The 24941-nt window shown below is 41.7% G+C and overlaps 1 protein-coding gene across 1 annotated transcript in view; it reads right to left on the minus strand.

Annotated features, from left to right (window-relative positions):
* Window positions 1–24270, minus strand: part of GREB1L (GREB1 like retinoic acid receptor coactivator) — a 149905-nt gene extending 125635 nt beyond the window's left edge. The window contains exons 1-2 of the mRNA XM_067290654.1: window positions 24118–24270; window positions 20968–21099 (exon numbers count right to left, since the gene is read on the minus strand). The gene's annotated coding sequence lies outside the window, so the exon portion shown is untranslated. The remainder of the gene's footprint in view (window positions 1–20967; window positions 21100–24117) is intronic.
* Window positions 24271–24941: the final 671 nt, after the last annotated feature.

The raw sequence follows: 24941 nt of genomic DNA on the forward strand, positions 1-24941 counted from the left end.
CCAGGAGAATAGCAAAAAAATGGTTAGGAGGAAAGGGGAGTGGAGGACAGGAAGACAGGAACCACACTGAAAAAAAAATAAAAAAATCAATGAAACAAAAATTTAAACTTCATCATTTTTACAAAAACAGCAGTTATGTGAACCACATTATAAACATATGACAGCACCACCTCACTGTTCATAACAGTGCAATAAATTCTGTATTTTTTTTAATTAAAGCTTGTATGTACAATGAGAAGAATAGCACATAATTATACAATTAAAACTGTGCAATAACTGACTCAGTGGGAAATAGCTAATGGGGAGAGCTCAAACTTTCTTTTGCATGTCATGATCTGAGCGTGTAATCTTATACCTACAGCACTGAAATTTCCTAAAGCACTTTATAAGCACTGGTTAAGATCTACAGCTCTCCTTCCAAACATATCTGAGCATTATCCATGCTTTACAGAAGGAAAATGGAGGCACAAAACGTTTAAAATTACTTACCTAATAGTCTACCCATAAAACAGCTTGATGTAAAGTCTTCACTACTACTTTCAGGAGTTAACATTTGTACCAAATTTTAAAATATAGATCTCCTAACACAGATACAGATCATCATTGCTGCAGCAATGTACAAACTTGTTAGAAGCCAACAGTAACCAAATGAATAAAAAGAGTCTTCTGCTCAGAGATATATTTACAAGTCTGACCATTTCCTCCACAATCCAGTTTTCTAGGGAAAATGTAAACAGGAATGCTTCTGCTTGAAATAAATGGACACAAAGGAGCATCAATGGAACATGTTTGACTACAAGAGTTCTGCATGCGGTTAAATTTTTAGGAAAAGTCTTTTCCTATTTGTCCCTGGATACTTTCTTTTTACAGTATGACTTCACAGATGTAGTAATGCAAACGTAACGTGGCTTAACAGACTCAGGTAACTGTCTTAGATGTATAATAATCACAGAAACAAAACTCCAATGCAAATTTGAACCTAAGTTTCTTCAAGACAATTCTGTTGCTTGGAAAAGGTACTAGTTTACATGTGGTATTCTTAACATCTGTACTCAAAGAGTTCTGTAGTGAACATGCCTTTAAAAAAAAAGCATTTTTCCCATGCCTAAAGCCCATACCATAGGTGTGACATTTTGTATGCAGCCTCTGAAAAGTAGCACTGAAAATTTAAATGGGGGGTGGGGAGGGTAATTGATTCATTACATCTATTTCTACTATATTTCTTTTTGTATTTTTTGGTCCCCATTTCAAAAGGCATTGTTTAAATTGCCCTAATCTGCAAACAGCAACAATAAGTGTAGCAAATACTTGACAATGAAGATGTAAAGCCTCTGAAAACCTGTTACCTTAGTAACCATGGGAATGCAGGAGAATAAGAATACACAGACTGTCAGGACATCATTTTGGATTCCACAGGGTTTGGGTTGAAATACAGTCAGCTTTCATTAGCTTTTTGTTTTTCCCAGTAGGTCCTTGGACTTTGAAACAAAACCTGAATGACAGCTATGAGCAATTCCAGCCTCACTCCTGATTAGCCACACCAAACAAAACAGCTCTCTTCAGTGTGAATCCCCCTACCATTTGCACCCAACAAGCCTTGAAACAAACATTATTTATGTTCTTGGCCCCTCTAGATATCACTAATATACTGCATTCCAAAAAGAAGAGCAATAAAACAGCCACTTTCCTGGGACTTAACAGATAATTCACTTTACACAAGCCCACTGCAAGGAAGAAGCCAACATATCCATCCAGGACTTTTTTTTTGAAACCTCACAAAAAGTTTATTTATAGGCCTTTCTTGGGGTGCTAATTCAACACAAACACTAATAAGAATTTAGCTACTTATTTAAGTAACAACATATTCCCATTTTATTCATGGAGGGGAAAAAGACAAAAAGAAAAAAATAAAAGAACTGAGATCCAAGTCATCCGTTCCACCCCTGCCTCCAGATCTGTTTGGAAATTTGTAATCAAGACAGACTAGAACAAAGATCTTCCAATTGCTAGCTTTAGTCACCTTCATTCCAAGACCACCCTCGTGTTCTTTGCTGTTATCTAGTCACTTAGGAAAAAAATTTGAAAAGAGCAACAGGCAAAGTTTTTTGAAAAATGAGCAAGAAACTCAACCATCTGGATTATGCTAGACCCAGTCCCTAAAACACCTAAATGCTTCCTGAACTTTATACATACAGTTGTATACCCACAGTTTCCTCCTCCTTTAGTGAAAAACAAGCATGTTCAGAAAACTACTGATAAACTCAGCTGAGTAACTCTCCTCAGCTGAGAGTTCTGGAATCCCACACAAATTACACATACCCAAATGCTCTGTAACCGTCCAAAACATCTGCCTATTAATCAAAACTAAGTTTTCTTAAGAAGCCAGGTCAACTTGCTAGATACAAAGACAAAGCACAGTCGTGTTGGAGGGCAAGAAAAACAGGGGAGGGAAAAAGGAAGAAACATTTTTATTCAGCGAGGGGAAAAAAAAAGTAGAAACAATGACCTACTTGGTCATCACATGAAGACAAAAACTCTTGCATCAAAAAGCTTGGAAAGTGACAGTAGTTCAAACAGGGACACTGGTCTTGCATGTCCTTATATCTTCCTCAATTCTCTTCCAACTGATAAGGTATTTCTTTTTCATTCAAAGAGATTGCCAGTTCAATACACCACTGATACAAATATGAGCTAGTGCCTCTATTCATTTACAGTCTTCTGCAGTCATTTACAGCCATCCACACATATATAAAGCACTACCACACAGTGGCAACACCCATTTTACATGCAGTAGTCCAGATTCTCTTTTTTACGCTACTTCGTATGAATGTTAGGATTATATTAACCCTCATTAATAAACAATGAAGTTACACCCTCAAAGCCCACTTCAGCAGTTCATCTGATCATATGGCAAAACAGCAGTACTTCTTCAGACAGCTGTAACTTCTGAATAAAAACAATGAATATCTAAATTAAATCCAGTAAGTCATTATGTATGGAAGAATACTCCTTGCATTTTCCATTCACACATTTTGTAGATATAGAAAGGAGTTGCTAGTCCCCCCTCCCAAATGCAATCAGGTGTCCAGAAACAGGCCCATCACTACAAGGTATGCACATTAGTAACAAAAGTGAGCCCGCAGGTTATAAAGAAGCCCATTTTATCCAGCCACATGCAAGGAGGAGACCATCTCAGGTTTGAGGCACTAGCTTACGACTCAGAAGTTCAATTTTCAGATCAATCAGTCTCTCCCCTTTTTTGGTGACTCAATTCTCTGACTCTAAAAGAGGAAAAATAAGGACCACAAAAATATTTTATTTTAGAAGAAAAGGATTTCAGAAGAAACTGCAAGTTTTGACAAATCTAAAAAAAGCTTCCTAAAATATTTATTTAGATTACTTTCCTTAGCTTACAAAACATTTTCAGAATCATACGATTAAAACCAGTTATAAGTTTGCATAATCACCAGAAATTCTGTGTTTCCCTCTAATCATATGTTGCTTCATATCCTAAGATTGCTTAAGAATGCACACATTGTTTCTACCTGGCTTGGCATAGCCTCGATTGCCTCCCCAAATGGGATTTACCTGCTTGACACCTCTTGCCGGTCCCTTGAAAGGATTCCTCCAGCAAGGAGGGAAGTAGATTCTCTCCTGCCACTACCTATACCTATAGTGATTCTAGTGTGATGAAGCATAAATGAAACCAAAGTTAAATTAAACCAGTTAATTTCATCTAACCCCCACAAGGCTTCTCTACGGATCACCCTCCCCAGTTTTAAAAAATGAAAAAGTGACTAAAGCAGCAGTCACAAGCAGTCCCAGAAAACATCACCTTCCACAGAGCCTGCTGCCGACTACTAAGCAGTTCTGCCATGCACAGCTATCATCCAAGAGGCATGTTAGACTGTAGGGCAGAGCTGATCATAGGCACTGCTCTCCCACAGGGCACTTTAAAGAAGCTAAAAATAAAGCATGCTTCCAGAAGTGGTCTAAGTGGATCAGGTCAGTAGCTATGCCAGTGCAAAGCAAAGATGAGACCAAGCACAACTCACTAGGCCCACGCCTGAGAGCTCTTCTGAAGTCAAGCATTGCCTTGGGGATAGCCACCAACGGAGAAGAGGGCTGTGATGGATGACCAAGTAGTTGGCAACATCTCTCTGTTGAGTACATATGTTTTTCTTTCCAAAGTTAAGCTTCAGCAGAAAGCCACTTGTCAGAAACAACGGCTCCCTCTAAACCTTTTTTTCTTGTTGTTGTTACTTCCTGCCTGGAAAGACTGTTGCTGGTAGTGACAGCCACAGCTTCCCGGGAGAAGGGGAAGTTGCCACTTTCACCTCTGATGCACATGGCTGGGACAGTGAGTGGGAGGATGGCAGCTTTTTCCTTCGTACAGCAGAAAGTCATTGCTAACTACAATCTCCAAACTCTCTCCTGCAAACCACAAACAGACCTTTCCATCGCAGGAGAGAAAGATTTCTCAAGCTGGTATTAAGGACAGCACCACTACCAGCTCTGTAAATGGAGGCTGAGTCAGAGCTGCAATGGGAGCATTACAGACAGTGACACACATGAAGAGCTCACATGCACTCACCTAGGACAAAGAAGCAGCTGACCGTGACCCCACAGCTGTGCTCCCTCCCCAAAAAGAAAACTACTGCAGAATGCCCTGACATTGAATAGCATTGCTCAGACTCTGGTTGAGTTCAGAGAGGGCAAAGAAATACATAAATAACTCCATTCCTACAACAGCAACATAAGAAGATGAATGCAAGCAGATGCCAGTCTTCTACCTACTTTCCTTTCTAAAATTACCACATGTAAGGTGCGCCATAGTCACTGCGCCTTCTGAGTGGTGATGTGTAGCTCCTTCTGTCTGGGGACAGAGGACACATCAGGTTTGTTTTACTGGGAGAAGTGTGGTACGACATGGCCCAAGAAAGAATGAAGATAGGTACAGGCACATATTCTGACTGTCCTATCGTCTTTATAAGGCCATTGACTCAATTGCTCACCTCAGATGCTGGAAAAACTGGGCTTTTTGTCTGTTCCCTACTCTGAGCTATTCAGCTTAGTAACACCTCTTTTAAGGGACCAGCAAAAATCTAGATCAAAATAACCACTCATTGTTTTCTCTATGCCAACCACAAAGCAGTGTTCCAGACATTTGGGACAGAATTTTCAAGCCTGAAATAAAATTCCAAAGTTCTTTAATTTTTTTCCTCCCAGAAACTCAGTTTGGCTGGGGGGAGGAGGGGGGTATCAGTTTCCAACCCAATTCAGAACTTTCCTCACTGTGATTTTTCAACCCCCCCAACCTAGCTTGAACTAGTTCTACAAATGTTTTTCAATTTCAGTGGAATTTCAAGACAGTTTGAAAATACGTGAAAGGCATGTAGATGGGACCTAAGCCAGTTTCTAACATAAAGGTGGCCAAAAAGCAGCACATATACACGTTCAATTTTTACAGAAGCAATGCCTGTACATGCATCCAGTTTAAAGAAATTTCCAAGCTAACCCAGAGTAAGATTTTTCTACCTGACAGAAACTGCATATTTAAAAACACCTCAATACTTTTGGCATTAACGTTAAAAAAAAAAAAAAAAAAAAAAAGCTACACAGGACTGATCACTTTTACCACCATATATTTCAATGCACCAGCCTAGCTTGGTATGTCACTACATGACAAATTGGATGAGGGAACTGATCCATGTAAAAAGAAACCTGGACAAAGTTGTTCTTCAGCTGGGTCAGTTCCTCTGTCAGATCACTGCGTAAGTCACACAAACAGCAGCAGAAGAGAGGGAGAAACTGGGGCCAGGCATGGAAATGGGCAACTAACAGCAAGGATGTCAGGGCCAATTCAGCTGACAAGCCACAGTGCTGTCAAACATCTAACCATGGGCTCATTTATGTGGTTTGATTCTAACCTTTCCTATTAAGCCAAACAGCAGGTTTAAACTATCTCATGGAACTTTAAAAGAAAGAAAGAAAGAAAGAAAGAAAGAAAGAAAGAAAAAACCCTACAAGAATACCTTAGCCAACATCCACTAAATCAGTGGGCAGTAGGCACCTTGCTACAAGCTTCAAGAAGAGCGAAATCTGACACATATCCAGGACCACATTGAAAAGCTGCAGACTGCATCTTTTCTACATGTGGAAAGCAACCTGGAGAGCACATGGGAAAAAGAGAAGGAGAAAGGGAAATGAACTTTTCCAACACCTTCTCACTCTGTGAAGTGACTTTTGGGAATTACCTACAAATTTCATCTACTGAGTGATAAGTAGGCTAAACTCAAATAAGCAAAGACCTGTAAGATGCCAAGAATATTTGTACTGAAGCTCTTTCCTTCTCACCCTCCTCTGTAGCAAATCATCACTGAAATACTCCAGGACAAGAGTTTCACAGACTGAAGGAAATACAGTGAATATCAATACATAGAGGGAATTCACTCTATTTTGCAGATATTACTTGTCTCCTCTGAACATACATCCCTTTTTCCTCAGTGGCTACTTGGAACTATGAAACTCCTCTGTGAATGCTGAAATTCAGGGCAGGGAAGGAAATGGTGTGGAAATTCTTAACAAATAATGCTAGCTACAGAGAACATGCACATGTTTGCATACACATGCACCTTGTCCCCTGCATGCATAAAATTAACAGAAAAATATAGGCTTTGGCAATATAAATAAAGATGACTTGAAAATAATCTAATCAGAATTCATCTTTATCCAGCACTCTACTCTTAAACAAGTAACAGGAAGTACTCAAACAAAGAATGATTTTCTGACAATTAAGCAAGAACAACAGCAAATATTCCATTTGCAATTAAGAATCTGGGTTTTGTTTTCAGAGAAACAGTGGGGAATTCTTCAATAGTGACTTCAATTAACCTCTGCTCCTCCCCGCCAAAAGGCTTACATGCCCAGTACCATGGCTGCTTTTCCCTAACCATTTCAGACTAATAAAAGGTATTACTTCCTCTTTAAAAAAATGTTTCAATTAAATTTATTGCACTCTTCTTCTGTACTGATGTGCATTCCACAAAAGGAAAAAACACCACAACACAGATAAATGTAAAACAGCAAAACCACTGGTAGTGGCCTCCGAAGAACCAAAAAACCCTCAAATATATATATTTTTTAAATTAATAGGTCTGTTTTGTGGTTGACACAAACCAACCTGCTGATTCAGTGCAATGTCACCAACGGTATTCTTATCTGTAAAGGGTAACAATCAATTGTTTGACAGAAACAAAGGACAGCTCAACAGGAAATCAACCAACTCAGGACAGATGGTCACTGAATCAAGTTTCACCCCTCCCCTCTCCAAAAACAGGCTTAAGAGACATTTTCTGTTACTAAGCAACAGCCCAAAGGAAGGCATAAATCTTTTTCTATGTGTTATTCCCCTCCTCCCCTACACCCATACATTTCAATCCACTAAGGCAGTATGCTTTTTTTTTTTTTAATAACAGATTCTATGTTTATTCTCTTAAATGACAACAAATTTCTGTGAGTCAATTACCCCGTTTACCTTTTTTAGGCAACTAGATTGCTCACTGTAACCATAGCATTTAAGAACTACCATGAAGGTAGCATACAAGTACTAGTACAATGTTAGTTAACAACCACTCTGTGTTCAACCAAGGTTCATTAGAGGCCTGAGCAGAGACTCCTATGACCAGAATTCCTGTCAATTGTTTTATATAAAACTGACATGACCTTGATCACACCCTGACAGAAGAGTTGTTCTCTTTTTAGAAAGTCATCATAAAACTGTATCTTTCAGAGACCTACTTTAACCCATAAAAATCCATAAAATGTAATCCAAAAAATCTGCAACAATTGTTATCTTTAATATAGTTTATCAAACAGTATACTTTCAAATAATTTGAATATTCTGAGCATTAATTTTCTAATGCATCAACCACACTCAGTAAGCAGCAGCTATTTGGAGGAATGGACGAGTAGGAAAATGTAATCAACATTTACTTTTCTGCACAACCAGAGAAGGAAAAAAAAAAAAGAGGGGATGGAGGGGAGAAGGAGACCCAATGTGCCTTTTTGTGGAGAGAATAGAAGGACGAGGGCAATAGAGAGACAGGGTGTAAAGAACATTGGCTCTGAAATTCAGATTAGGATCAAGACAACAAACTGGTTTGTTTGACCCTATATTATACAAACTGGTAACAGGAAGGCTAGAAGAAATGTAGTTAAATTTAGCCATACAAAAAGCAATCTGCAATAAAAAAAAAAGGTTTAGTTATGACCCTCACAAAAATTAAATGGGGAAGGAAAAAGTCTCACTTTGGCAACAAACTGGGTAACCATCCTTTAAAAGTGTGGAGCCTGGATTACCACTGACACATACTTAGACTACTAAAACATATGGTCAAATAAAAAAAGAGAGGAGGTAAGGGGGGAAGGGAAAGGCTGTGCCAGCATGTGGTCTGCAAATGCTTTATTTACTCCCTCATCAACTACTGCTTGCTTTAACTAACTGAAGACCTTCTGCTACACACAGTCTAGTTTATTTTCACTAGGTATTTTATATAATCATTCAACACCGACACGGACACTAGGTAGCCCCATTTGCACGGGTAAACAGAGCCACGGCTGCATGCGGCTCCACAGACAAAGGGCCTTGGACTTTACAATCCATTTCACTATGCAATGCTATCACTCGAGGCAGCGCGCTGGCTTGCCAAACGCTGCAACCAGAGCTTGCCCAGAAACTGGAGACACAGGCATTTAGGTTCCATTCAAATTAAACAGAAGGTTTGAAGACAAAAGCCAAATTAATAACTGTTGGTATTTAGGCCAAGAAAAGAAGTTGGTCTGCTATGCCGAAGGCTTAGTGATAGCAGAATGAAACACAGCAGACCAGGGTCCTGACAGGAGGCTTGAATTAAGGACTCTCTAGGCTCAGCAATGGAAGATCATTACTACTGTAATATAGTGCTTTAAAAACCTCTCAGAATCATCACCATCCACCATCCTTGTTTTACAGATAGGGAAACTGAGGAAAAGAGAAGCCACTTGTCTTCCATCAGTAGCAGAATTAGAAAGCAAAACCAGACCTTCTGCAGTCCCAAGCCCACATCTTATTATCAAAGCCACCCTGAGCATTCAAATGAAAGCAAATTGTCATTTGTTTAAATTCATGGCAAACATCAACATTTTTACAGCTGAAGTTATTTTCCTTGCCTCTTTAGTTTGGTTAGAGCCTTGTAACTGAAATCCACTTCTTTAGTGATACTATTCCATCTGATGAGGTAGGCAACGCTCACTATCCTGGAATTATTCAGGAATGTATACATCAATTTTTCTAATGCATACAGAATTTGGCTAAACAAGACACTTATGAAAACTACAGAATGCATGTTAGTAATTTGTCTAAAATGCATTAAATAAATTATTGACTGTGATGGTTTTGTTTCTTTTGAACATCAGTGTACATGGTTTGAAAGATATCATTGTAATAGCAGCCCCATACCCTTTATGTGTTGTTATGTAATCCACCATATGAAATAACATCAAGTTATAGTTCTACATAAGCATTTTTCATAGTTTTAGAAGAGGGCTTTCCCTCTTACATTCAAAAATGTATGTCCTTTAACAGCACTGCTATGATAAGGGAGACATAACCATATAAAAAGGGAAAGAAAGGTTGTTTCTTTTTCTCCCTCTTCAGTTTGCCCTAGTGCTTTTCTTCTCAGTACTAAGGGCAACAGTGACCACTGAAACTTCAGGATTCCCAGGCCAAGGCAGACTCTCCAGACATATCTTAGGCTTTTTGGTTGAAATGTGAAAGAAAGCAAGTCTACCTCAAATCTACCTCTGAAGCAAAGCTCTGAGGAGCCTGCTTTCCAGTATCTTTTTCTAAGAAAATTTAAACACATTTTCTTTGGATTCCCTAGTTCTCAGGTTGCTAATTTAGAACTCTAGATCTTCTAACTTAAGAAGTTTGTTTAACTTGACTCTTTACCTTGAACTAAGACATTCTTCAGGGAAATAAACCTTAAATCTGTAGCTGATCCAAACAAACCTCCATCTTTTTTTGCCATAGACCATATTATCAACTGGCCATGTTCAGAACACAAAAACATCCCTCAGGTACCTCTGGCCAGCTCTGGTCAGATGTATTACTCTTAAATTAAAGTTACAAAAACATGTTTCCTCTGAAAGAATTAATTCAGTAGTAGCAGAAGTAGAACCTAAACATCAATCTACTACAAAATCACATTTATAAAAATGATAACAGTGCTCCTCTTCAGTAAAAGAAGGGAAGAGAAATAGAAGGGTAAAGAATAGGGATCATTTTTTAGAAGCTCTATTAAGTAAAAATAAGTACAGCTGTAGAAACCTATAAAGCGTTATAGAACACCAGGAATAGGTAAACCAGTAATAACTGCAAATAGATTATTGCAAGACTCATTTTCAAAACAAGAAAAAAAAAATCACAATCTGAATGTCAGATATCCCTTATATGGATATATAGTGATACTCCCTGCAATTCTACTCAATAGTTTGACACCAAACCGTGTCAAAAGAGAAAAGTTCTCTTTTAAACTATTTTCTCTATACATTTACAGTTTTGGGGCTATTTTTCCTGACACACATAATTACAGTATGAGCACAAGAGAATTCATGAATTTATTCTCATATTTCTCTATACATTTACAGTTTTGGGCTATTTTTCTTGGCACTCATAATTACAGTATGAGCACAAGATGATTCATGAATTTATTCTCACATCTCTGCAAACTGACTAAGAGAAACACAGTTTGTGTGATTTATTCCACATAAGAAAGGCACTATGACAACACAAAGAATAGACCTCATTTTCAACATGTATTTTTTAATGAGAAATATCAGTCTCTCTCAGCATGAACTGCACTTTGGAACAAGGAGGATAGAATTGTTTTAATGAATTCATCCTGAGGTCAGCTTCCTTCCATGCATTGGCCTTTACTTTCTGTCCTTTGGGGAAGGACTACAGTCACGAATCATAACAGTTCTGCTCTGGTCATTGTTAACTTGACAGGCAACTTCTTCCTGCAATGGATGTTCTCTGAGAACATGCAGTCTCTAGGAGCCAATTTCTAGTTCTTCTTTCCCCCTTGCTGCAGTTTTCATAAAACCTCAGCTTCCCATGATTTATTCAGATAATCATTTGGAGCTGGATGTTATCATCCAGCCTCCACTACTCTTTTTCTAAGTGGAAATAAAAAGCACAGCCTCCTTCTTTCCATACCGCCATTTTTCCATGGAATGTGGAATATGTCCCATTACAGCACTGGCAGCTAGAAGGAAACTGCAACCCATGTACTGAATCATCACATAAACACCAATATGACCTGAAAAATAGAACATAGGAACACACATATAACTCTATTTTCAGAAATGTGCATAAGGGCGTGTAATTGAGGACAGTAGTTCCCAGGCCTTAACAATTAACAAAATAATAAGTAAAATGATTGTCTGCAGTACCATAAGCAAATCTCTCCTTTTTATGCATGCTTAAGTTTAAACCTTTTCAGGACTAAAATAAGTACTTCTGGGCTTATTTTAAGTTTCCTTAAGTAAAACGTATGATTATGAACATTAATCTGGAGGACTCTGGTTTTAGACAATGCATCAAAGCCAGTCCGTCAGACATCAATATTATCCTTTGGTGCCCAATTTTCCAGCCAGGACAGGCCAAAGAGCCCCTTTGGAGTCACGCGAGTTTATACATCACAGCCTTTCCATTACCATATGACCAAAAACAAAAACAAAAACAAAACAAACCTCAATCACGAAACCACTTTTGGGTTCCTATTCAGTTACAGGACAAGCCCTGCAGACAACTGCCAGTAATAGAACGCAGTGCGTCTCTCCACTGATGCTGTATGACCGGACATGCAATGAGCACGTATTTCTGATCACGTACAGAAAGCACATGTATCACACAGCAGAAGAATAGCCACAGGTTCTTCAGAAAGATGACAGCAGAAAGCAGGTTACCAAAACAGTTCATGCTGCCACTAACCTGTTCCTTGAGTATGTCTGCAAAGCCCTCCAGCCAGACGAATTGTTCTAGCAAGTTGTATCTGGCCAATAGGTAATACTGCCTAGTTTTATGTCTACCCCATGTTGTACCACCCCATGTTACAAGAAACAATTAAATCAGAGGATCATAGAGTAATCTAGGTTGCAAGGGACCTCTGAAGGTCATTCAGTCCAACCTCACACACAAAGCAAGGCCATGTGGGAAGTACGTACTGTGAAAACAAAACAGTTGTGAAAACAAAACAGTTGTGATGTATTTTCATTTGTGGCTGATCCACATCAATAGTCTTGACTTATTAACCTGTCAAATTTACAGGTGAGGTTCTTATTCTCAACTCACCACAGGGAAACAAGAATAACTACAGGGAAACAAGAACTGAAATTCAGTTTCTTAAAATAAAAAAGATGGGACACAAAACACATTTTTTCCTCAGAGATAATGAAATATTTTAGTGATGCAAATACTTCATCTGTTTCCCAATACACAGTTATTTCAATTTAGACAAACTAATAATGAACTAAAAAGCAAAGATCCAGTCGTGTGTCAAGGTTATACATCGAGGTTCATGCTGTGCTTGTTTTTATAGTGAACTAGAATAGGGAACACATGCTTAGAGATATCAGTATCATCAGACATCAGCACCAAAACCAGGTAGTGTTAGTTGAATGCCTCTCTTTTTTTTCAGCCACAAGCCCCTGAACTGCACTTAAATGAATTCAAACTTGCGCTCATTATCACAGGAGAATTCAATTAAAAAAGCATCTGGAAGAATACCGTCTTTTACTGAAAGTAGGTGCCAGATCCAATTCTCATTTATTACACTCCTGTGACAGTATCCTTTAACCGTGCTGATCAAAAGCATACATTTTTTCCCTTTAGACATCAAAGCGACAATGACAGGATGAATTTTCAGCTGTTCTGAATCTACAGGTTATATAATTTGCCTTTTTTCAACAGGAGATACTCTGGCAACACAAACATGCAACTTCACAAGTTCAACTCAGCAGTTCAACTGTTCAGTCTTAGCACATAACCAAAATTGGATTTACTACAGTGACAACAAAGGGAGTTGCAAACCTCCACTGCTCTGTAAAGCACAGTGCTTAACCCCTATCACAAGCACAGCCTCCCTCTTTCTATGCCAAATTCACATCACAACTGGAATCACTCCAAAACTAGGCCTGACAGAAAGCCAGCCAGCTGTGCTGCACATGAGAATTGAGCATCCATCTGCACAGCCATCAGACACAAGGCATCACTCAATAGAACAACCATGCTGGATATTCAGCAAGGAAACCCTATTCACCATAATAGCTGAGACCAGCCAGAAAAATGCATTCCCCTCCCCCGCCCGCTGGCTTCTCTGGCACAAGGTAATGTCTGTTCTTCAAAATGAAATTTTATATTTTTGGGGGGGAGGGGGGGAATGTTATGGCTTTTGTTTAAGAGTTTTTGGGGCATACTACTTTGAACAACATTATTAGCAGCACACCTACTACAAACTAGGAACTCCTGGTCTAGCCTTACACATGCATAAAGGCAAACTGCGAACACAGTTTTAGCATTCAGAACAGCATAAGCCCTCTCTGCCACCATAATAAGCCATCATCTGTACACCAACAGGGAATAAACAAGAAGAATTAGAGATCTGTGTGTAGTTGCAGGGCCATGATCTCATTGCCATTACAGAGACATGGTGGGATAGCTCATATGACTGGAATGTTGTCATGGATGGCTACGTGCTTTTTAGGAAAGACAGGCCAGGAAAGTGAGGTGGTGGAGTTGCTCTTTATGTGAGAGAGCAACTGGAATGTATTGAGCTGTGCCTAGGGGTGGATGAAGAGCAAGTCGAGAGCTTATGGGTAAGGATTAAAGGGCAGGCTAGCATGGGTGACACTGTTGTGGGTGTTTACTACAGGCCACCTGATCAGGATGAGGAAGTGGATGAGGCCTTCTACAGACAGCTGGAAGTAGCCTCACGATCCCAGGCCCTGGTTCTCATGGGGGACTTCAACCACCCTGATATCTGCTGGAAAGACAACACAGCTAGGCACAAACAGCCCCAGAGGCTTCTGCAGAGCATTGGTGACAACTTCTTGACACAGGTGGTGGAGGAGCCAACAAGGAGAGGTGTGCTGCTGGACCTTGTACTAACAAACAAAGAAGGACTGGTGGAAGATGTGAAGGTCGGGGGCAGCCTTGGCTGCAGTGACCATGAGATGGTGGAGTTGAGGATCCTGTGAGGAGGAGGCAGGGCACCGAGTAGGATCGCAACCCTGGACTTCAGGAGAGCAAACTTTGGCCTCTTCAGGGACCTACTTGGAGGAATCCCATGGGTTATGGCCCTAGAAGGAAAGGGTGTTCAAGAGAGCTGGTTAATATTCAAACATCACTTCCTCCAGGCTCAAGAGCGGTGCATCCCTATGAGTAGGAAGTCAAGCAAAGGAGGCAGGAGACCTGCATGGATGAGCAAGGAGCTCCTGGCAAAACTCAAGCAGAAGAAGGAAGTATACAGAAAGTGGAAAGGGGGACAGGCCACTTGGGAGGAATATAGGAACGTTGTCAGAGCATGCAGGGATGCGACGAGGAAGGCTAAGGCCCATTTGGAATTAAATCTGGCAAGAGATGTCAAGGAAAACAAGAAGGGCTTCTGCAAAAACATCAGGAGCAAGAGGAAGACTAGGGAAAATGTGGGCCCATTGCTGAATGGGGTGGGTGCCCTGGTGACGAAGGATGCAGAGAAGGCAGAGTTACTGAATACCTTCTTTGCTTCAGTCTTTACTGCTCAGGCCAGCCCTCAGGAACCCCAGACCCTGGAGGCAAGAGAGAAGGTCTGGAGAAAGGAAGACTTTCCCTTGGTCGAGGAGGACTGGGTTAGAGATCATTTAAGCAAACTTGACACCCACAAATCCATGGGCCCTGATGGGATGCACCCACGAGTGCTGAGAGAGCTGGCGGGCGTTATTGCTAAGCCATTCTCCATCATCTTTGAAAGGTCATGGAGAAGAGGAGAGGTGCCTGAAGACTGGAAGAAAGCCAATGTCACCCCAGTCTTCAAAAAGGGCAAGAAGGAGGACCCAGGGAACTACAGGCCAGTCAGCCTCACCTGCATCCCTGGAAAGGTGATGGAGCAGCTCATCCTGGAGGCCATCTCCAAGCATGGGGAGGAAAAGAAGGTGATCAGGAGTAGCAGCATGGCTTCACCAAGGGAAAATCATGCTTAACCAATCTGGTAGCCTTCTCTGATGGAATGACTGGCTGGGTAGATGAGGGGAGAGCAGGGGATGTTGTCTACCTTGACTTCAGCAAGGCTTTCGACACTGTCTCCCATAACATCCTCACAGACAAGCTCAGGAAGTGTGGGTTAGATGAGTGGACAGTGAGGTGGACTGAGAACTGGCTGAATGGCAGAGCTCAGAGGGTTGTGATCAGCGGCACAGAGTCTAGTTGGAGGCCTGTAGCTAGTGGTGTCCCCCAGGGGTCAGTACTGGGTCCAGTCTTGTTCAGCTTCTTCATCAGTGACCTGGATGAAGGCACAGAGTGCACCCTCAGCAAGTTTGCCGATGATACCAAACTGGGAGGAGTGGCCGATATGCCAGAGGGCTGTGCTGCCATTCAGAGAGACCTGGACAGGCTGGAGAGGTGGGTGGAGAGGAACCTCATGAAGTTCAACAGAGGGAAGTGCAGGGTCCTGCACCTGGGGAGGAATAACCCCATGCACCAGTACAGGTTGGGGGTTGACCTGCTGGAAAGCAGCTCTGCTGAGAAGGACCTGGGAGTGCTGGTGGACACCAAGTTAAGCATGAGGCAGCAATGTGCCCTTGTGGCCAAGAAGGCCAATGGTATCCTGGGGTGCATCAGGAAGAGTGTTGCCAGCAGGTTGAGGGAGGTGATTCTCCCCCTCTCCTCAGCCCTGGTGAGGCCACATCTGGAGTACTGCGTCCAGTTCTGGGCTCCCCAGTACAAGAGGGATGTGGCACTACTGGAGCAAGTCCAGCGAAGGGCTACAAAGATGATTAGGGGACTGGAGCATCTCTCTTATGAGGAAAGACAGAGAGAGCTGGGCCTGTTTAGCCTGGAGAAGAGAAGGCTGAGAGGAGATCTTATCAATGTGTACAAGTATCTGAAGGGAGGGTGTCAAGAGGATGGAGCCAGACTCTTTTTAGTGGTGCCCAGCGACAGGACGCGAGGCAACAGGCACAAACTGAAACACAGGAAGTTCCACCTGAACACAAAAACTTCTTCACTGTGAGGGTGACAGAGCACTGGAACAGGTTGCCCAGAGAGGTTGTGCAGTCTCCTTCTCCGGAGATATTCAAAACTCGCCTGGACGCGATCCTGTGCAACGTGCTCTAGGTGACCCTGCTTGAGCAGGGGGGTTGGACTAGATGATCTCCAGAGGTCCCTCCAACCTCAACCATTCTGTGATTCTGTGATCTCAACCAAGCAATACCACAGGCTGCACTGCAGACACATTTTTCTAACATTTTTATTAAACAAATAAAGAAAAAGAATCCTATGACCCATTAAGACATGCAGATATTCAACCCCAGCATTTCTAACTCCTGTACTGTTCTCTTTCCTATTATATAGGCACACATTATCCTCCCAAGTTTGTCAAGTCCACAGTTTAGAGGACTTCTGGAGGAGGCAACCGCCTGTGCATTTTCTCTACAGCACCAAAACACTCACAGGCACTCAGTAAGTTTTAACTATATTACCAAGTTGATACTACAAAACAAGAAATTCCATGGTTTTGGATCTCTTGCTGGTTCATTAAGAAAAATTCCATAGCTCCTGACACAAAAGCTTGCAACAGTTAACATATTTTAACATTCATACCCTTGAAATCCAGCTTGCCTCCCACATCTGTTAAAATCATGACTGTTGACCTGGAGGGAGAAGGTGAAATAACAATCTGGCAGGAAAGTCATCTTCTCCCTCCTCAAGGGGTTTGGAAACAGAGAGCTGACTCTCCTCATCCAAAAAAACCTGGCAAGAGCTAACCTTCAAAATTTGCTGAAAATGTTTCTATCAGGACTGTGAGGATATGCATATTCTTCAGTCTGGACTCATTCTTCTGCTTTTAAATATCCCCTCAGTAGTTCTGTGTGCCTCTATCACAGACATTAAAGTCTTCTTGGATGCCTTTGCCCTCTCACTCCTCTCCCCTCCCCTCAGGTTTTCTTCAAAATTGCTCCTCTATGAGTTGGCATTATTCACCTGCCTAATCCATCTAATTTGTAATTGTTCTCACAATTAGAATTTTCCCTCAAAGAGACTGATATTAGAAAGGATAATACCAACATCTTAATGTCTCATCTATAAATATTAATATAAATATCACTAAATTTTTGGAAGTGTTTTTGACTAGACTAGGAAGAGAAACCATGTTCTTAAATGTCACATACATCATGATCGTCCTTGGCAGGAAACCGTTCCCCTTTTCTTAATGCAGTGAAGGGCAAACGAGCTGTATTAAAAAAAAAAAGAAAAAAAAAGACTCATTACCCAATCTGCTCAAAGGAAACAGCTAGTTGCACTAAAATTTAGATTCTATTAAAGTGGTTTAAAGAAATTACAAGGGTAAGCTTCCTTTATGAAACAGCTATTCTCAAAGTGGACTGAAAGTCTGAAAGGACACGAGGAGAGTTAACGCACATATTGCTCTAGAGGAATGAAGAATTTTAGGGGCTTCCTGACAAACCACACGGTGACAGTCAGCGAGGAACAAAAACAGTCAAAATAGATGGCATGATCTCCTGAGGGGCAAGACTGAGATGAAATCATACACTATGAAACAACGTACCACAACCAATACCTATCTCCAAGGAGGCAGTAAGCAAAGAACGAATAGCAACAAGGTTTTATACCTTTAGGGGAAGGGTGCAAGGCTCAGGACAGGAATGAAGCACTTCACTTTCCGCAGATCCTAATTGACAGCCATCAAGACAAGGCTTTGCCACACATGCTTTTCATCCTGAGACATCACTAACTTCAGAAGGCAACAGTAAAGCTTATAAAACACTGCCCTGAATGCCCCTTTCTCATCAGTGACTCCCATATAAAGAGGTAGTTTCCTGGATTCTTCATGGTGTAGGAAGCAGCTGAACTCAGCTATCGAAAACTGCTCCTACTGACACAGCTTTCTAAAGTGGGTACGATGGAGGCAGCTCCGAAGAGCTCCTATCAGCTCCTATCTCATTAAGCCAAGGAAGCCGTCCCATTTTTCAGATTTTAAAAAGCGGCCATTTCTTCTTTACTAGGAAACTTGGGGACGACAAGGCATGCAGCAATTCCCAATCACTGTATTATTTACTCTCAAGACTGGTAACACAAAAAGGAAGGGACCACACACTTCAGAACATACATGGTCTCACTGAACATTAGCATTATGACTGTATATGAACTATCCTCATGTGTTGAAAGTCAGATGAAATTAACTCCCTCAAAAAAAAAAAAAAAACCCACAGCAAAAGCTCCCACCAAATTAAAAGCATAATTTAACTATCAAACTCAATGGTCTCCTTATAGCTATTACCTTATATATCTACCCCAGATTCCATAAGAGAGCAAGTTTCAAAGGTGGAGGTAGGCTTATAGAAAATGAAAAAAAATAAAGCCTGATGTCTCTCAAATATGTGGAACACTAGAAAGAAAATGTTTCATATGTGCTTTAGTACATCTTTACAAAGCCATATTTGAATATCACATGGTTCTAGAGAAAAATGACAGGCTGAACTGTCTTCCAAAGATAAAAAGACTACCAAAATTTCAGTGAAATCTCTAAAGTACATTCCATATAACCAAGAAATGAGCACTGGGGAGACGCAGCAGAATTCAGTGCAAAAAGATAGAGGTACAAGCAAAATGTTCTATTTTGTTTGCCATCCTAAATGCATCAGTTTAAAATAGTCAACCATCTAAAAAACTTTAACAACTTCACACTGTACATTCCAGGAAAATCCTATTATTTTTAGTGAGTGAGATGCACAGATGAGCCTACCTTATAAAAAAGAAAAAAGAACAATATTAACATAGTGCATTTCAGACCATAGTTACAATCAATAACTAAATTCTTCACTTGCCTCCAAGTGCTCTGCTCAGATCAAGCTAACAGTCTTGAAGAGAGCCACTAAAGGCTAATTACAGACTGCAATGGAGATGGGAGAAAGAACTAGAAGATCTTTACACAGCATTTTATAAAACTAGTTACTCCAGACTTGTTCATGGAATCCCTGTTACAGATGTCTGGTAATCTCTCAGGTAACAGTATCTTAAGTCTGCCCACACTATTTTGCTGTTCATAGCTCCATCAATTTGAAAACCTACTTCAAAATAACCCCTCTAAAACCTTACACGGGGAATATTAATTGAAGGTTTCTATCAGATCTAGTCATAGCAACTCAGGCTGCTCCCCTACCATCTTACTATTCTGGTGATTTTATGTCATAACATACAGTTCTTCCTAGCTTTTATATTTTACAAACATTTTATTAGCTACTGCAGAATAATTGCAATAAAAAGTTTAAACACATAGATTAAATGCAAATTGACAATACCTGCTTTAAGATCTTCAGATCAGCTCTTTTAGTTAAAAAACAAAAAAACAAACAAAAAAAACCCTGATGTGCCATGGGAGTTACAATGCTAACTCAATTAGAATAACATTAAATAAAGTTATTCACTTATGCAATGCTCTATGGCTTCTCATGTCCCCAAAGCACTTCACAGAAGCTGTGACATCACAGTGTGACAGAGTAAGACAACAGAAACCAGCTGACGTGGGTTCAGGAGTCACCCAAAACAAAAATAATTACATTTTAGAGCCATTTCTGTACAGGACTCCACACTTCACTGATATTCCCAAACCAAACACAACAGTGTACAAAATTCAGCTGCTGCCATTGTGAATAAATGTTGTCCCAGATTTCTGTCATCCACAAATTTCTGTCATTCCTCCAGCAGATATTCTGTATTTTACTTTTGGATTATAATATTTTAATAGAATAATTGATATTTTAAGAGTTTATTCTTACCAGATTATACACCACTATAACCATCTTCACAGCGTGACTCCTTATTTACAAGTCATCTTCACTAGCTACCTGCTAGTTTGACTCCATTAACACGGACTATATTAACCATGCTCAGAGTTGCAGATGAACCTTTGTAATGACTAACTGAAAATTCATTTACTAGTTCTCTTATTATAAATGATATTTTCAGAGTTCTTCTTAACAGGATGTGTTTGGGATATACAAGACATAAAAACCAGACCAATAATGCATTTCTACACAGAATACAGCATGAAACAAAGCAGTAAGGTTGGAGATTAGGAAATTAAAAAAACTAACTATATTAGGCAACAGTGTTTTGAACAAATATTCATACAAGCAACACTTTTCACGACACTTCAGGGAACTTATGACAATAAAGGATTTGAGGAAAGTCAGCCCTGCTTAGAAAAAAAAAAATTTCACTGAGATCATGTAAGTTTAGTGTCATTTTAGGATTGCTTTAATCTGTTTCAGAATGTTGGAGATATCTTAAATGCTTACTATAGCTAATGAACTGTAGTTCACAGGACTAATTCTCCATAATACATCATTGTCAAAACGTCAAGGCTTATTACTCCTTCATCTGTCAGTCTTCTCAACAGTCCTCCATCTCAAAATTCTCTTTTATAAGCAAATGAAAATGGCTGTTCTGCATTATGCATGATAAATGATTATGCAAGAATAGGCAAAATACGTACATCTCAAAGACCATACGATCTGAGGTACAAAATAAAAAAAATCTGAAATATTTTTTACATTAATGATTTCACAACCCTTTTTACAAGGGTAAAGATGTGAGGCCTTAATATCGGCCCAAGCTCCAGGTTTTGTTAATTACATTCTACCTACCTAAATGCCCCCTGTAGTTTCAATTAGACATGGTATTCTTCTTCACTTCCCGTCTTGATTATTGAGCACTGTTGCTAAGCACTAGTTAACAGTTACCACATCCACCCAAAGTTGGCTGCACTTCAGTGGTCACTGAAAGAATCAAATATAAAACATATGGTACAGAACCGTACAAAACATAAAAGCACTTTTAAAAAACACTCTTAAAATCCTTAATATGAATATGCTACAAAAGGATACACTGCTCAAAGTAAAATCTTTACAGTTCGATGCCTACTTAAAATTTCCTTGAACCACAGAAAAATAGAGAAAAATGCATTATCTTTACCTATCATTAATAAGATTTCCTATTTTTCATATTACACTGAGTCAAGTTTTACACTAAATGAACAGCTCATCACTCATAACACAATTAGCTTCACTGTACAAAGATTTTGCCAGATTTTCTTTAAAAATTAGTTTCATTCCATGTATCTCATAGCAACTAACTAGAGTCTTCTGAATTACACTTCCAGTTTTTCTTCTTCCTTGTATCTACAAAAAAAACTTTGGACATGAGCTGTTGAACTGTCAGCATCAGTACCCATATTTATGTGTTTAAGACGACCTTGAACCAAACACGCTTTTAAATGCTTTCTGAATTCTAGATAAACTTTTCACACAATCAAATTATCCCTACTTTCATCTGCAATGTCCTCATGCGATCTTAAGAAATGTTGCATATTTTAATTTTCCTAATAAAAGCTCACTATTTGGGTTGCATATTACTGCTTAATTCCTTTAATATTACTTCTGGGACTTAAAGCTGCCATACCAAAACCTCATCCATATTTCTGATTATAAAGCCAAACTAAACTAATAAAAATCTGTATGCTCATACTAGTAATTTTTATAACTGCATATTTTGTTAAACACCTTAGCCAAAAATCTGTTTTGCACAAACACTACCAATAATAAACCAAAGTATAAACTGTATTTGTTGTCTGTATTAACAGACAAAATTAAGTGTTCAGGGTTTGGAGCCCAACCCTTTATGCAAGTAAGTACATACTGAACATTACTCATTGAATTTCTGGAGAGTTTTCTTGGACATACTTCTATGAGAAAAGTTATGGTTATGTTTGAAATCCATAAGGTTAAGATGAGGAAGAAATGAATATTTCTGAACAGCTCTGAGAATCCTCACAGAATCCTTATTCCTTTGCAAATAGCATCCACCAGCTCCATAAATGCTTTCGTCCTACTCTAAACCTTACACTGAAGAAATTGCTAGTGAATTGCTCCAGCGTTTTCAAAGAAAATAACGTTTTTTATCCCACTACCACTCATGTAATAAGCTTGTCAATCAACAGAAGACCCTTGTTTTTCTTTACAGGTCATACCCCAAATAGAGGAAAAATAAATCAAACTTAAGTATGCATTATGCTATTTCACAGAGAAGAGTGCAGAAAGCTTTCACCTGTCCTCTCAGAAGTCATATATACAACTATATCCTCAACTGAAATACGCACCTCCTCACTCACTCTCAGCTCTAAACAACTATAATCATTGTAATAAAAAATTGTTTCACTTATTCCCAGCTTAAGAGAGGAAATAAAAGATAGCACTTTCTTCTTCAACAGCCTTTTATTTCTGTCCTTATTACTAGGTTTCAATGAAGTATTAAGAACGAGAAATATTTGTAGGAGAAAATATCATTTAATGGGAAAGTCACAAGAATCATGAACTCAAAGAAAGCCAGACAAAAGAAAAAAAAAAAAAAAGGAAAGATTTAAAGCAAACATACTGACATACTATCAAGCAAAAGAAATGGGATATATTTTTCCTCCATATTTTTAAGTGTTCTGCACTTTCCACACATTTGACCATTGATCATACCAAAGTTTCAGAATACAGATAAACACTTGTGAGAGGTGGCACTGGAGAATAAATAGCAACCATTGGTCCATCCTCAGCACCAAAATCGTATGATTTTGAACAAAGTTTTCATTTTTCAGCATTTCAAAAAAGAAACATGAAATATTCTGAAGGGAAGAGGACCATTTCAAAGGTACCTCACTGCTTCTGAAAGCAGTGGAGTATATATTAACAAATCTGTCAGCTGCTTTGCAAAGCCAGCCCCAGATCAATTTAAGCTAGCTTTTCCCCACGTTTACTCTGCAACAGCAAACAAGTCATGTAGGTCAGATGATATCACAATAAAGGGAATCATTAAAAAACAAACAGGGCAGCAGCGCGCAGGAAAAAAAGCATGCTTTTCCGTACCATACACGGAACATCTTTAAAATCCGTATCCGGCCAGATGATTTTTTTTAGGAGGAGGAGGAGGCCGGGAAAGCCCAGGAGCCGACCGTTACCGCCCGCCGGGGGCGCGAGCCCCGCCTCCCCCTGCCACCCCTCAGGGACAAGACCCCCCCCGCCATGGAAAGGGGACCCGGCGCCGTGTGCTCCCCTACTCAAAACGAGCCCGGACACGTCCAGAAATGCCCCCGCGAGGCACCGTGCCCTCTCTCCCCCTGAGGCGAAGCCTCCCCCGAGGCGAAGCCCGCCCGGGCGCGGAGGACGACGCAGACGAGCCCCCTGCCGGCGCCGGCGCGGCGGAGCTCGCTCGCTCGCCCGCTCTCCGGCGCAGCCACCTGCACCCCCCGGTCCCACCCGCCCGCTCTCTCCGCCGCCCTCGCCTCCCCCGCTCCGCGGAGGCTTGTTGCCTGCCGCCCGCTCTCAGGCAGCGGCTTTGCTCCTGCCGCCGCCCTTTCTCCGCCTGCCCGGGGCTCTCCCACCCTCGGCTTGTCCCATCGAGGCGGGGTCGTTTTCCCCCAGCCCAAAACGACGGTAACAAAGGGCCGGAGCCCCCGGGGGCGGGCACCGGCGGCCCGCGGGTGACACCGCCCGCACCCAGGAGCGCCGCTGGCGGCCCGCAGCCCCTCCCCGCCGCCCGTGGCCGCCGGCGGTGCTGCCGGCGCCGGCTGCGCTCCGCAGGGTGACTGACACCAGGAGCGAGCCAGCGGGTGGCCGCTGCCTGCCTGCCTGCCTGCCTGCCTGCCTGCCCGCGCCGCGCCGCGCCGCACCGCTACCTTTGTGCCCTCCGCAGCAACCGCGGAGACGCCACGCAAAGGCAGGCTCTTCTGAGCGCCCCCGCCGCTCCCTTACCTTGCTGGGCAGAGAGGGAAGAAGCTGAGGGGCCTTCCTTCCACCCCTCCCTCTTTTTTTTTTTTTTTTTTTTCCTATTTTCACCCCTCCCGCCCCTCACACCGAGCAACTGCGCCCGGCTGTCCCGCTCGGTGCTGCCGTCTCCCTGCGGGTCTCGGTGTCTCTCCGCGGCGGGAGGCGGGGAGGGGAGGGGAGGGGAGGGGGCGGGCCCGCAGGTGCCGCCCCTCCTGCCCTGACAGCCGGGAGAGCCCGAACCGGGCCGGGGGGCGGCGGCGGGGGAGGGCCGGGCGCAGGAACGGGGCAGCGAGGGGGCAGGTAGGGCTGCGAGGGAGCGGCATGGCGGCCGAGGCCCGGTGGGCAGGCGGAGGGGCCGCGGTGGGGCCGGTGCCGAGGGAGCTTGCTGGGGGGAGCACAGGAAGGCTGGAAGCCCCCAGGGTGGGTTGTGTGAGGGGGGCGGCAGCTCTGGGGATCCCGGGGCTGTAACACAGCGGGGCCTTTACAGCCGCCTAACGCACAAGCAGTGTGGGCGAGAGGGAAGGAGCAGAAATGGAGCCAAGGGTAAGAGTTTGAAATGATTAAAACTGCCCAGAGAGGTCCATTTATGTACACGAGGAGGTTAGAGATTGGGCTAGGCAAGGTGTATCGTCTGTACTGAGCGAAGCTGAAGGTGAGCCCTTGGGCAGGGGGGAGCACAGCACGGTGGTCATAAGTCGGATGTGGCCCCATGGCTGGAGAGGGCAGAAGATAGCACGGGAAGCACAGGTAGCTATTGCTGTGAGAGCTGGCACTGGACAGGCAATGGGCAGAGTCAGGTCACAGCTTTA

The sequence above is a fragment of the Apteryx mantelli genome, chromosome 2, assembly GCF_036417845.1.
Source record: "Apteryx mantelli isolate bAptMan1 chromosome 2, bAptMan1.hap1, whole genome shotgun sequence".
Classification (NCBI taxonomy): Eukaryota; Metazoa; Chordata; class Aves; order Apterygiformes; family Apterygidae; genus Apteryx; species Apteryx mantelli.